This window comes from Oryctolagus cuniculus, chromosome 3 (genome assembly GCF_964237555.1).
Source record: "Oryctolagus cuniculus chromosome 3, mOryCun1.1, whole genome shotgun sequence".
NCBI lineage: Eukaryota > Metazoa > Chordata > Mammalia > Lagomorpha > Leporidae > Oryctolagus > Oryctolagus cuniculus.
Window position 1 is genome coordinate 95,718,645 of NC_091434.1, and position 14,770 is coordinate 95,733,414.

Below are 14,770 nucleotides of genomic sequence, written 5' to 3' on the forward strand. Positions count from 1 at the left end.
CAAACTACAATATGCTTCACTGCTCTATAAATTATACAGGGAGCAATAGGTAACAGGCAAGAAAGATCATTTCAAAGAAAATAACTAATGGAGGTTTGGTAGTTATCATAGGAGATGACAGAGACAGACATACGGTAAACACATGGATAGATAGATAGCTACATAAGCATAGCTATGCTTGCATGGCTTATGTAGCTAGATGATAGGTAGACAGATTTGGAATTTATTTTACTTTAATATACTAATTGTAGTAACTTGATATATCTATATATCTATGCATATCTATTTATTTATGGCTGTGTTCTTCAAAAGGTAGATATGTATTCAGAAGGCATTTCAAGTAGAGGTACTACATTGGTAATAATTCCTTTGCTTTCAAAAAATTGAGAACTGAAGACTTTATATTATATGCATTTATTTTTTTTATTTTTTTTAAACTTTTATTTAATGCATATAAATTTCCAAATTACGACTTATGGATTACAATGGCTTCCCCCCCATACCGTCCCTCCCACCCACAACCCTCCCCTTTCCCACTCCCTCTCCCCTTCCATTCACATCAAGATTCATTTTCGATTATCTTAATATACAGAAGATCAGCTTAGTCAACATTAAGTAAGGATTTCAACAGTTTGCTCCCACACAGATATATGCATTTATTAATAGCTTCATATATTGTATTGCACATAATCTTCAAAGTCAGGTAAAGCTGTGTATGTGTATTTGGTTTATGAAACTGCAACATAAAAATGGATTCAGGAAAATTATTTTACTGCCTTAAGATTTTTGTGAGAAATGCCTCCTTTGTTTTATGTATGAGCTATTTCTTCAAGGGCAAAATAGAGATTGGATGTTGATGATAAAAATTTGGTCATATTAAAAATGCTGGTTTGGAATTTTTAAAACTATGTTTATTTTGTTGTATAGCTGTGTTTTTTCTCAACTTTTGACATTTTGCCCAAGGAAATAAGATATTTGCATGGCACTTGCTTTTTTGATACTTGTTTCTATTTTTCTGTTTTAGGGAATTTCTTCAAGTTGAATATTATTGCATTTTCATGTGTACTTATCCTGAAATATTTACTTACAAGGAAGGTGATAATAAAAACAAGTAACATTTTATAGGCTGTGTCACCATATTCAGATAGGAGCCAATAATTTGACTATGTGTCAGGCACTATGCTGAGATGTTACCCACAAAGCAATAGAGCCTACATAATTCTGAAATTATGTCTGCATAGAAACTCATCCCCAATGAAAGAAAATATTGTGTGCCCTCTAATAAAATGTTTCAGTTACTCTGACAAGTACTTTATTAGACTCAAATCAATTATGAATATTAAAGGTCTAGATGCATCCTAACTTCCTAAAAGAATGATAGTAACAAATATGTGAGTTTTTTAAAAAATATTTATTTATTTATTTGAAAGTCAAAGTTACACACACAGAGAGAAAGAGAGGTGGAGAGAGAGAGAGACAGAGAGAGAGAGAGATCTTCCATCTGCTGGTTCACTCTCTAATTGGCCACAACGGCCGGAGCTGCACCAATCCAAAGCCAGGAGCCAGGAGCTTCCTCCGTGTCTCCCACACGGATTCAGGGGCCCAAAGACTTGGACCATCCTCTACTGCTTTCCCAGGCTATAGCAGAGAGCTGGATCAGAACTGGAGAAGCCGGGTCTCAAACTGGCACCCATATGGGATGCCAGCATGGCAGGTGCCGGCCTAACCCACTACACCACAACGCTGGCCCCTGTGAAGTGTTTTTTGGATTATGCCTTTGATTCTAAAAATTAAAAGTAGCATATATTTTAACAGTTTTAAGAAGCGTACTGCTAGAAGACTTAAAGAATCTATTTTTAACAGAAAAAGTCTATTGAATTTCTAAAGCAACACTTGATGACAGTTATATTTTGAGCTGTTTTTAGTTGAGACAGGAATCCAGAAGACTTACAATGGGCTGTGGAGTCGACATATTTCTGAATCGAAACTAGTGTAGCATACCTGCAGGTGGAATTTTACAGTTTGTTATTCATATCTGCTCCCATTTAAAACATTTTTAAGAATAGTATCTAATATCTGAATTTTTCATAGCTCTAATCTCCTGTCTTTGGGAAAAAAACTATTTGAAATAGTTAATTGTGACAGAACAACAAACTGAGCAGCCAACTGCAGCCGAGTTCTACTTCCTCCTGAGAGACACTCTCTAATCCCATGCATGAAGATACATTAGCAGGATTCATAAGTCCCTTCAATAATATACTCCCTATGAAGTCAAATCTATAACACCTTCACGGCGATGAGTCATGAGATACTTAAACCGACGAGTTACCTAATGACCACATGATCCTTTTCCTGCGGCGTTACTTATGCTCCTTATCAGTCTTCAGAAGCACTACAGGTCCAGAGCACAGCTGCATGTGGGTCATCTGCCTTCCATCTCTGCCTTCTAACATTGCTTCCTTGTCTCCATCTCCAGATCACCTTTGTGCCTGGTGATTCCACCTCAGTGTCTTCCAGGCAGCTCTCTCCAAGAAATTTCCAAGCAGGAAATCTCTTCCCAAGGGCAGTATACGACCAGGACTCGTTTTAAGTTTTACCTTCCTGACAATGCTTCTCTTTCCACTACAGTAGGAATCAAAGACTTGTGCTTAAATGTGATTCCTACCTAATACCTTTAGGAGCAATATAATAACTTAATCAATAATTTCTTTACAGAGAGAAAAGAAAAGACATACAGTTTTCACAAAATGTTAGAAAAAGACAATATCAGAGAAAACCATCCAAAAAATATGTGTTAAAAATCACCCAGTAAAATGAACAGGTATGGTAGGGCATAATTTTGTGTATCGGTGAGGAGAAATTTTCTTAGTCTAGCATTCTCCCTTCATCATGTGTTTAAGGATAATCTGGCATAGTATTTGTACATATTCAGTATAATTTTTAAAAATGCCAGAATTCCTTTAACATCCTCATATTCTCTTATTACATTCCATATTCCAAGATGATTACAAAGAGTTAATTGATCCAAATTAAAAATCTGTAAATAATTACTATCCAGTTATTAGATGTCATGTATTTTATAAATATAAACTAAATTATGTGTCCCATGTATTGTGAAAACTTTCATTCAAGTTTAATTGTTTTATGTTTTAATAGCAATATAGGTAAATTTATGTGTATATAAGAAGGTACTTCAAAAAGTTCTGGAAAATTAAATTTAAAAATATGTTTAATTTGGTGCAAAATATCTTTAAAATCATGCATAGCTTGCTCATCATATGCATTTTCTATGAACTTTTTGTAGACCCCTTGACTATCTAATTATTGACATATATTAGTTAGCAGTATTAGCTAAATTCTATGTGAAAACTGATATTCTGTCTTGATTGAACATTTCAAATCAACAGATAAAACTAAAAGCCAGACCTTGACTAAGCATTGGACTTCTCTTTGTCACTTTGTATTAAGTGAGATTTCACCATATTTACTGGTATGTCAACAGTGAGATTTTTCCTAAGATGTTTCTATGCATAATTAATAATGCAATCAGTAAAAAGTATTCTGCAAGGAACTCATAGTCCTAAAGTTACACATGAATTAAAGATAAAATCTGAGATGTTTTCCAGTATGACCTATGTATTATTTAAATTGCCTAACTAATCTTAAATATAGATTCTGTAGTTAGGGCATTTTCAAAGTACAAAGCTGACAAACACTGAGAATTGGCTAATATGTCTGTTTGGAAGTCACAGATTTGATCTATTCATTTTATAGTCTGACAGCCATCACTACAATTCCCTGAATTCCCAAAGCTTTTCAGATGGCTTCCTCAAGGACGGCTATCATGTCTTAGCTACTGCAATGACAGATGGGATATAACGTGTCATGTGATGGATAACTCTGGAGCCATAGTACTTAATCCTTCTAATACTAATAGCTGCATTATCATAGAGATTTATGAGAATGTCAGTTTCAAGTTCCCAGTTCCATTCATGGGTTTTTAAAACTTCAGCTGCAAAAAACATGCATCCATCCCATTAATTCTAATTATCATGGTTCATCTTCTCAGCAGTTTTGCACTCCGGAACCTTTCAGTGCAAATTAACGTACCAAAAAAGTGTATTAATTAATATTTGTAGCTTTTAATTTCTGCAAGAGTGTTGTCTGGAAGCAGCTGGCAGTACAGGGCCGCTGCTATTGAATCTTTGCCAAACAAGTGCAGATGTAATTTTGTTATCTCTTGCTTAGTCATTTACGCAAATTAATTTGAACAATTAGCCTTTTACTGGTCCTTCATGAATCATGCAAAAGGGATCTGCCAAAAATTGCTAGTTGACAGAAAAGAATTGGTTAATGCTGTGCATTTTGTGGGAAGGTAATGCAGAGGGAAGCTCAATATTATTTTAGACCATAGACAATTGCCTAAGTATTCTATTGTATACTTTATTTAGCACACATAAGCAAACTTGAGAATTCCTCTTAATGAAGCATAAACCTGCACACTAGTGAAATTTAGTTCACAGAAGGACTCAAATATTCCATGAAATATCTAACTTGAAAACGTCCTAATCAAATATATATATATATATACATATATATATATCTGTGAAATAAGAAACAGAGATTTCATGAATAAAAATTAGTGAACTAATATTTACTGCTTGTAGGTCACAATTTTGACTTTTATTTATTGATATTTGTGTATATATGTGTAATTAGGTATTTCTTATACAAAGTAGATATAATAAAATTTTATAGCCTCATTAGATAGCTTCTAACAACTTTTTAACTTTCTAAGTTAGAAGTGATGAATGCTTGAAATGAGTTAAATACACAGGTGTATTTTTAAAGGCCTCAGAGAAAAATATTTTAAATGGACAATATATAACTAAATTATCTCAAAAATGGTAGAGGTCACTTTTTGGTATTCATACGAAGTTAACAACATTATAAAGGACAAAACCAAAATGGAACAGGTTATACTCTTTGCAGTTCTTCTGCTTAAAACTATCTGAATTTTTTTGAATACCGAACTAGCTGTAATTTTGCATTTTTACTTTAATTTCAATCTATTCTTTCTTGACATTTTTAATCATCAAAGCTAATAATTTCTTTACCTGGTTTTATATACACATAGTTGGACACTATTATAATGTCAAATCTAAGCTCACAGAAATGTCTTTCTTTACTTTGTAAAGAACTAGTTTAGAAAGGTCTTAATACATCTCTCAAAGTGTACACTAAGACTTGTTGAAGTGGTAAGTTTAACATACATATATAACTCTTCACATATATATTCATAATTGGTTAAAATGTGTTCTCAGTATCTGATTATATAGCAAATTGTCACAAATCATAACTTTCAAAAAAGGGAATTTAAAAAGCAATCTTATTTTCATTTGGGTGTCTGTACCAGCATAAATAGATCTTAATGTGAGTCTACTTGACAGAGGGCTAATGAATTATCTATTGCAGAATCTCTCTTAAATTCAAGCTACTGTTCAGTACATGGGTAAAAAATCATACTCAAGACTGTCTAAACTTGCAATGATTTTTTAAAATCAGTTCTTGGCTCCACAGGAAATACACATTTTCCATAACATAGTTTCAGCAAATCTAGTTATAGAGAAAATTAGTCAAATGTTTGAAATATTTTAAATTGTCATTTGAAGAAAATGGTCTGCTCATCTGAATCATCTTGAGAGTAGATTCTTTTAGAAACTTCAGGTGAATAAACAGTGATAAGTCAAGGTCAACATAAAATAAGTGCAAATATTTAAGTAGATGAAAAATGTTAAAACACAATTACCTTTATTTTTTTTTTCCAAGTAGTATTTACCCACTGTTGAAAATATAAAAACTGCAGCGAAGATGAAATGTATAAAAATGAATCACCTCTAATGTGGCTTTGGCAAAGTAACTACAACTAGCATTTTGATTTATTCCAGTTCTATATTTTCAAAATCACTACTGTGATATAAGTAGCAAAATATTACATAGCATAAAAATCGTCTTGCTTTTACAAACAGTGGCTGATGTCCTCTTAATAATTCTAAACTTGTTCCATACTTTGATATTGCTACCTACTAAGTTATAGCATTTTGTTAGACATAGATAATAAATAAATGAATATCTGTACTTATAAACCATTTCTACATTTCAATAAAATTTTTTAAACCTGATTCTCACAAGCAAGAGTCTGCTGAAATGGTATGATTGTTTTGAAATTTGACACATATTGCTTTCTTTCCAAAACAGCTAGACTTTTTCTAGGAATGAGAGAAAATTTAGGTCACTAGAATTCTAACATCAAACAATATAATCAAAATAATAATTAAATTAATCATTAATATAAGTCAAAATTCAAAGTGGCATGTTCTCATTTGTTTACTGTAATCATTAGTGAAGTTGAACATTTTCACGTATGCTGTCTGATACACAATTTTCTCACCTCAAAGAAACAGTGATTGAAATATAAAATTCAGTGATTGGTTATTGAGATTTTGTGGAATAATTGGTTTTAAAGTGCTTTATAAAGCACTATGTAAAGATAAGATATTATTAGTAATATACTAACGAATAATATCTACATATAAAAACCTGGTTTTGTAATTACAGTACTATTATTTCAAATTAGTATGAAAACAGTAATAAGTCCATGAACTTTCGGAATTAAGGATGTTTTTGTCCTTGAAATTATTTTTAGAATATTAATTTTTATACTGTGTTGTATGGAACTTTAGTCAAACTCAATCAGCTAGAATTATTAATTATAAAATAGATATGCTGATATATAATTGTAAGTTTTTAAAGTTAAAGCTACACAGGTTCAGTCCATGTCTCATTTCATCTTATGTTATTTTTACCAGTGAATACCGTATAGTCACTTATTACTTAGAGTCATCTTGTAATATACATAGTAAAATTTCTTATTTTAAGTATATTTAAGTAAAATAACTTTCCAACATAAAACTACAAAAATTGAATATAAAAATAAATCAACAGCTATTTTTTACAAAATTGCCCACATTAATTTAGTAATCATCTTCAGCATTTATTAAGATGCATTAATAATACTATTTATTTTTTCTGCAAATACCAGGCAATAATTCTCAAATATTATTAAGAATTATGAGACTTGGTGTAGTAATAACTATGGTTGTAAGTAAATACTGGTGGGAAAAAAAAGTTTCTTACCTGGCCAAATGGTTGTAATCTTAAATTTGAAGTGAGATGCATTAATGTCATTTATTTGACTACATAATAGTATGTTTTTGATATTGGAGTTTTTGTTATTGAAGGGTAAATATAAACAAAATCAGAAGAAAGAAAATCATATGACCCAAAATGATCCAAAGATATGCACTGCCATTGCAGACAACTGTACTTATAGTTTTACTTATCATTTACATATATTTTACCAAAATAAAATAGCTACTTGAAACATAATAAACTACTTTCATATTTGTAAAATATTATATAGTATTATATAATAATTTGGGAAATGATGAATTACTTATATAATCAATTTTCTATTTTGATGTTTATATTGCTCTTAATATTTGATATTATGAACAGCACTGAAACAACTGTACACTAATTTTTACATATTCATTATTATTTTCTTAAAATAAATTATTTAGTTGATTTTCATATAGTAAAGCCACTTTTAGCCTATGTCTTAATGAATGCATGTTTTTAATAATAATAGTCAGCAATGAATATCAGAATTCTGATTTATAATCATAGTTACAAATGATTAATAGCTTAAAATAGTTTAAAGTGTTTTGGTTTGTTGTTATTAAAGCCACAACCAGGGTCTTAGCAATGTGTATCTAAACCAAGTTTGGATTTTCGTTTATTACTGGGTAACTGACTAATCAGAAAGTAAAAATCCCTTTATGCATACACACTGAGAGAGATGAAGCTACCTCTCTGTAATTGAAAGTATCAGTGGTAAACTTGGCTGGAGCTTGATTAATAGTATGTTAAAATCAGAGTCTTCTTGGTAAGTGCTAGACAAGGAGTTTTGGGGAAATTACTTGGTTACTGGGAAGCCTTTAAATTTTAATCATGGAAGTACTTCAGTGTCATTAGCCACGGAAAGGACAATGAGGTCTGCTGGCAAGTCCTCCGAATTGTTGTGCTTTTCAGATTCTCCTTCTGCCACGCTGTTGAGAGCCAGGCATGGGCTGCAATCGAAAATCCTTTCGCTCCCCATGACTTTGATTGCTATTACTGTAATTTAATGTTACACAGTATCCTAGGATAAAGCAGTCATGGAAATTAGATAAAATAATTCCGGGGGTGGGGGTGAGGGTAGCGACAACTGAAACAGAACTCAAAATTAGTCCTGAAAATGGTTTTAAGCCTGTACATCCACCTCCAAAATCACTGTAGTTTCAGCAAGAAAAGCAGAGTATTAACTTAAAATCAGCCACAGGAATATAAGAAAGTTTTGTTCCATTTTTGAAGCCGTTGAACTATTTTACGGCTTACAAAGTAAGAAATGTAATAGGAAGCAAAGAAGGCTTTCTCAGTCTCAGTATCACACATAGTATAAACGATTAGGCAATATAGTTTTATCGAAATGAGAATCCAAAATGCAATTGGTTATTATTAAAATTTTATATTAAAGTCATGCCATAAGATTATTTGATTCTCAAAAGGCAAATGAATATTTTCTACTGTGTATATGAATTCTAGTCAATGAAAGTGCAGGATATTTCAGAATTTTGAATAAGATAAAGAAGGATTAGAACCAGCAACATTAAAGAAGAGAAAAATCTTAAAAATCATCTAGTCCAATTATCCTTGTTTTACCAATCAGCAAAGGAGAGACAGAGCAAAAATGTTACCTGATCAGTGTTGTACAACAGAAACATGATTTTCTTTAGAGAATATACACCATAATTTACAAGCTGAGAAGATCTTTTCATTATGTTTGATTTTTTAAGAAATAATTTTTAATGATTTATGAAGATCTTTTCCAGAATGGCACATAAAACTTGTGAGACTTGGAGAGAACTCTCTGAATAATTGCAAGAAACCAATGTGATTACTCTACGCATTGGTAGAGTGCAATCCATGCTGTATTTTGCACTGAGAGAAGCTTACTTCAAGTTTCTTCAGTTGCTTTAAATTCTATCCAAAATTTTATTTTATGAATAAAAAGCAAACAAGGTAGGTTACTTAGAATCTAGGTGGAATAAACCATGATCTTTTCAACCACAGGTATAAGCTCTTTTAGACATTGAGACAGCAAATACCATTCCTATAGGAGATCAAAAAAGAGAAATCATTGAAATTTTTTGAATGAAGTATGATAAATAGATGTGCACAGTTAGAAGCACAATCAAGACTGAGAAGCACTAGAAAGCAGATATATAATATCTTTTCTGGATTATCCTCTGTTCATTTCTCTACACAATTGTGCTATCTGTATATCTATCTATCTATCTTTTGGAAACCAACATAAACTGAAAAAAAAGTGTAAATAAGATACAAATAAAAGTTGTTTATTGTACCAGCTGAGTATATATCATTTCCCTCAAATCCTTTTCTGCCTCAGTGTTTTAGTATTTTTTTCCACACATTAAGACAACAGAAGCACCAAAATCAGGAAATTAATATTGAAATACCATTTACACTTCATTCTCAAAGGATTCAGGCTAGAATCCAGTAGTGCATTTGGTTATTTTATCTGCATACTGTAATTCAGTGTCGTAAAATTCCTCAACTTTTGACTTTATGGCCCTGACATTTTCTAAGATTATTGGCCTCTTATTTTAAAGAATTTTCCCCCAATTGGATAGGTGTTCCTGATCAGATTCAATTTGTATCTTTCAAATAAGTCCAAAAAACTGAGGCTGCATTTTTCTCATCACATCTTATGTACTACCTTATTTTTTTTTGTTTGTCCAATTGATTTTGTTCTTCATTTTAATTGTTAGATCAACATGTTTGCTCAAATTCCTAACAGGCACGCACACATGCAGTCCACCAATTATGCTGCACAATTATTCAGAGACTTCTTTGCTGATCTCACAAATCCTCTGCATCATTTGTCACCTTTGGGGTTAAAAGGTATACTTTCAAACCATCTAATATGTCCCTTATCTTATTTAAAATTTATTCCCTTTATATTGATTAATTTACAGTTTCCTATTTCATTCAATGGCTCCTAATATATTCCTATCACTTACTTTGATGCTTACATTCTCTTCTTGACTTATCACCATCAATCTTTGAGCACTTTCTTATTTTTTTCTTAGCAAATCAAGATTTCTTAGCTCATCTTGTACTTTCCCTGTACTGGTTGTGCTTTCTCCACAGTATCTGGAATTTTTAAGTTTTGGATACTATTAAGAAGCCAGATCTGGTTTCTCTATATCTCCTCACTTTTATGGGGGTATAGTTGCTCTTAATTGCTCAAATCTAGAGAACATATATATGAGTATATTTGTTATTTATTTAGTATATTCATAATTTGCTAATTATTTGTTATATAGATTACATTTAATTTATTATCAATCTGTATCTTATAAATATCTATTAAATGTCCATCTTTATTTTATTCATAATTACATATATATGATGTATATGAGTGTGAAGTGCACATATATACTGCCACCAATAACTCCAGTTCCAGTGCATCACTAGAGAGTTTTATTCTAATTGTTTGTTTTCCATATTTATAAATCACTTCTTCTCCAGAGAAAAACTTACCTCCTAACTGCCTCAGTATAGTTACTTAATTAAACCTGTGTGTCTGCAAACTACTGTCTCTGCTGCCACTCTTTCCCTGGCATGGATACCCTGCTGATGCAGCTTTGGCTCTACTATTCAATGATCTGCATTCAACATGTAAGCCCGTACGTACTCTTTTCCTGTTTGATTTCTGACACCTGCCACTGGACAGTCTCTCTGTGTGATGGCTTATTTTCCCCTGCTTGGTCACTCATTCCTGTTCTAGATCACTCCTACTCCAAGCAAGTCAAAAGTACATTAGAGATTGTCAGCTTGGGGAACAGCCTGTGCAAATGTCCAGAGCTGAAAAAGAGCAGTACTTGAATGAAGAACAGAAACATGATCTGAACTTTTACAGCAATAGAGAAAGATAGTCATCTAAGTGACAGTGGCCTGTAATTCCTGTCTCTTTCCAGCCTTTTGATTAGTTATGATAGCTGTGCATAATGAACTCCCAGCTGTCCACTGTGACAGTCTCTTCAATCCTACAAATTCTGAAAGGGTCGATTAGCTAAATTAGGGCATTAGGTCAGAATTTCTTGACCTAAGAGACAGAAGAGTTAGTTCTTGTTACCCAGCCAAATGTCTTGTGTTAATATGTACCTATGTTGGGGCTGGTGCAGTGGCAGTGTAGGTAAGCCTCCGCCTGTGTTGCTGGTATCCCATATGGGCGCTGGTTTGAGCCCCAGTTGCTCCACTTCCAATCCTGCCCTCTGCTAATGGCCTGGACAGCAGTGGAATATGAACCAAGTACTTGGCCTGTGCACTCATGTGGGAGACCCAGAAGAAGCTCCTGGTTCCTAACTTTGAATCAGCTCAGCTCCAGCCATTGCAGCAATTCAGGGAGTGAACCAAGGCAGATCTCTCTCTGTCTCTCCCTCTCTGTAACTCTGCCTCTCAAATAAATAAATAAATCTTTAAAAATATATGTACATATAATATATATATATATTATGCATAAAAGACTAGTATAGCAGAGCTTTAGGAGACAAAATTTACTATTGACTTGGAGAAACCCCTTCTGAGTCCCTGTTTCTATAGTTCATTATTCCAGCTGTGTGGATGATCACAATTTAGGTCAGTCCTCTTGAATAAGCATATGTGTGACAGCAATAGCCATCAATCACTTTGATTTAAATATGTGATGTGAGGAAGAAAACAGATTTTACCCTTAAACAGTTATGTAGATAGCTAGATTAGAGATGTAAGTGCAACTTATTTATATCAGTTTTATTTCACAAGGTAACATGAAACATCATTAGACTGTGATTATAAATAGACATATTGAATGTAATTTGGAAAGGTATCTCTGAAGAAGTGGCTCACAGGGAAACAAGGACCTCAATTCAGATTTCCTGTGAGTGAAGTTCTGTCTGCAACAGTGGCATCACTAGCATTCTGGTGTAATATCATGATAAGTTTGGTTAATATAAAATGTTCATTGTAGGATTGCACATTGAAGAATATTAAATCTCTCAACAGTAATCTGTGCTGTTCTGTTTCTAGATACTGGAATCAGCAATAAACCATGTCACAGGATTTTCATTTCTAGTTGACTGACAGTACAACTGAACCAACCACTTCATTTTTTGTCTTCCCTTTTGTTTTCTGTTACCATTTTGTTCTTTTGGAATGGACATGTTAGTATAAATGTGTTATTTCCTTTTTAATAGTTTTATTATTATTATTAAGAAAAATCTTCCATCTGGTGGTACACCTTTCAAATGACTTCCACAGTCATTGCTGGACCAGGTCAAAGTCAGGATCCTGGAACTCACACTGGGTCTCGTGTGTAGGTGGCCAGCATCTAAGTAAGAACCTATCAACTGTAGCACCCCAGGGTGTGCATTAGCAGGACTTTGAATCAGAAAGTGGGGGTGGGACCCAAACCAAATATGGGAGTCAGGAATGCCAACCAGAGTCATTTTTCAAAGATTTTATTAATTTATTTGAAAGGTAGAGTTACAGACAGTGAGAAGGAGAGACAGAGAGAGAGGTCTACCATCTGCTAGTTCACTCCCCAGATGGCCGAATGGCTGGAGCTGAGCCGATCCAAAGTCAGGAGCCTGGAGCTGACGTGGGTGCAGGGACCCAAGTGGTTGAGCCATCTTCTACTGCTTTTGCAGGCCACAACAGAGCACTGGATCAGAAGAAGAGCAGCTGGACTAGAATCGGCACACATATGGGATGCCAGCACTGCAGGCAGAGGATTAACCCACTGAGCCACAGCGCCGGCCCCCCAACCAGAGTCTTAAGCACCATGCTTTTACATCCCACCATGTGCTTTCCTTTGAGGAGTTTGTAAACTTTGTCTTGCGAATATATCACCCTTGCATTGTTACTCAGTACTTTATCTCAGTTAGTCCTGGCTCTGAATCTTCATTTGTCCCTTTTTCCTTACCACCACTCATGACTCAACAGATCATAGGAAAGTGTGTCAAAGGATGAGTGTAGCTTCATTATTAAATATGTGTATACACCTGTGCATGCTTGTTGGGTGTCATAGCCAAAATACTTATTTCAATAACATTCACGTTTTGAGATTAAGTATAAGGGAAAAGGAGACAAAAGCAAATGAATGTAAAATAAAATTTGGGGGGGTTCAGTGTATTTTCAGGTGATGGCAAGACACTCTTGAGGAAATACTGAGCATGATATATAGGACTAAACCAAGATGAAATTGGAAGATAACCATTTTGAGGTATTTCACACATAATGATGTATAACGCTTCAAATTTTTACATCTAGGAGAAAGTATCATCTTATTCTGCACCTGAACGCTTCTAGATGAAATCAACCTGAGGCTCCTTTGAGATATGACTTTTCCTTATGGGTTTATTTAGGAAATGTGAAAATGACTTTCAGTTCTTTCAAAGTTGATCAAGTTAAACTTGAAAGTTTTAAAGTTTTCAGACTTAATTGACCATAGAGTTGCCAACTTATTCCAATTATTTCAGTTAAGGGAAGCAATATAGATCATATTAAAAACAAAACCAGGAAATGGTTCTGATTAATATGAAAAATTCATCACAAATTAAGGAATGAAAGTATGATGCCAGTTTTTCATATTAGAGCAAGCAATTTTAAAAAATCACAAAGTGAAGCATAAGAAGGCTAGAAAAGTTTGGAGTAGGCCAGATAAATTATTTGGAAAGCTCTGTGTTAATGTGCTGTAAATGTAAGAATCAATTTGGCTGATAGGCAATGAGTGACGTGTGTTTGATATCTGAATTTTTCAATCAGCATTTTGTGAGCATGGCTTCTCATTATGATAATGACTAAAGGATTAATTATCTCCATGAGAACAGTTATAATGGCACTTTGAACTGTCCTTGTAACCAAATGACACAGACTAGTTTTTTTTTTTTTTTCATTTTAAGAAAGATATGTGCAACTGGAAGCATTTGATTCACTTGGTGATAGTGATACTATTAAGTTATTGGAGTTAAATGATGGGGAGACACTTTAAAAAAAACTACTTTTACATTGGCCATCTTTTTGCCATTTTAATTGACCAGTTAAAGCTGAGAATAATTAACAGTATCTGTGCAAATGCTTATGTCAAATGGATAGTTCAATTAGAATATTTGTAAGTTTCTTCTAAAAATGTCTACTGTAGCAGATAGACTGTTGTAAGAACAATATTGCTAATTACCTTTCCAAAACAATATCTGTCACTAGCTCAAGTGCAACAGATTAGATGTTAGGCATTTAATGAGAATGGCGCAGAATACTGGATTTTAATTTTAGATTATTGGATACATGCTTGGTAGGCAATGATATAATTGAGAAATGACTATGTTACTAATTGATACTAATGGAGGCAAAGTATAGATTTTTTTGGTATCATTGTTTTTTGTAGAGACTAGAAACACTGTTTATTAAAATAAATTAATTATGTAAATGATTATGTTTTCTTTGTGTTTCTTCTAGAATGTTCCATACTTGCCATAATAAGGAAAACTGTTGAGTTAAAAGGATAAAAAAAATTATGGATTACTGAGAATATTTATTGGAGCTA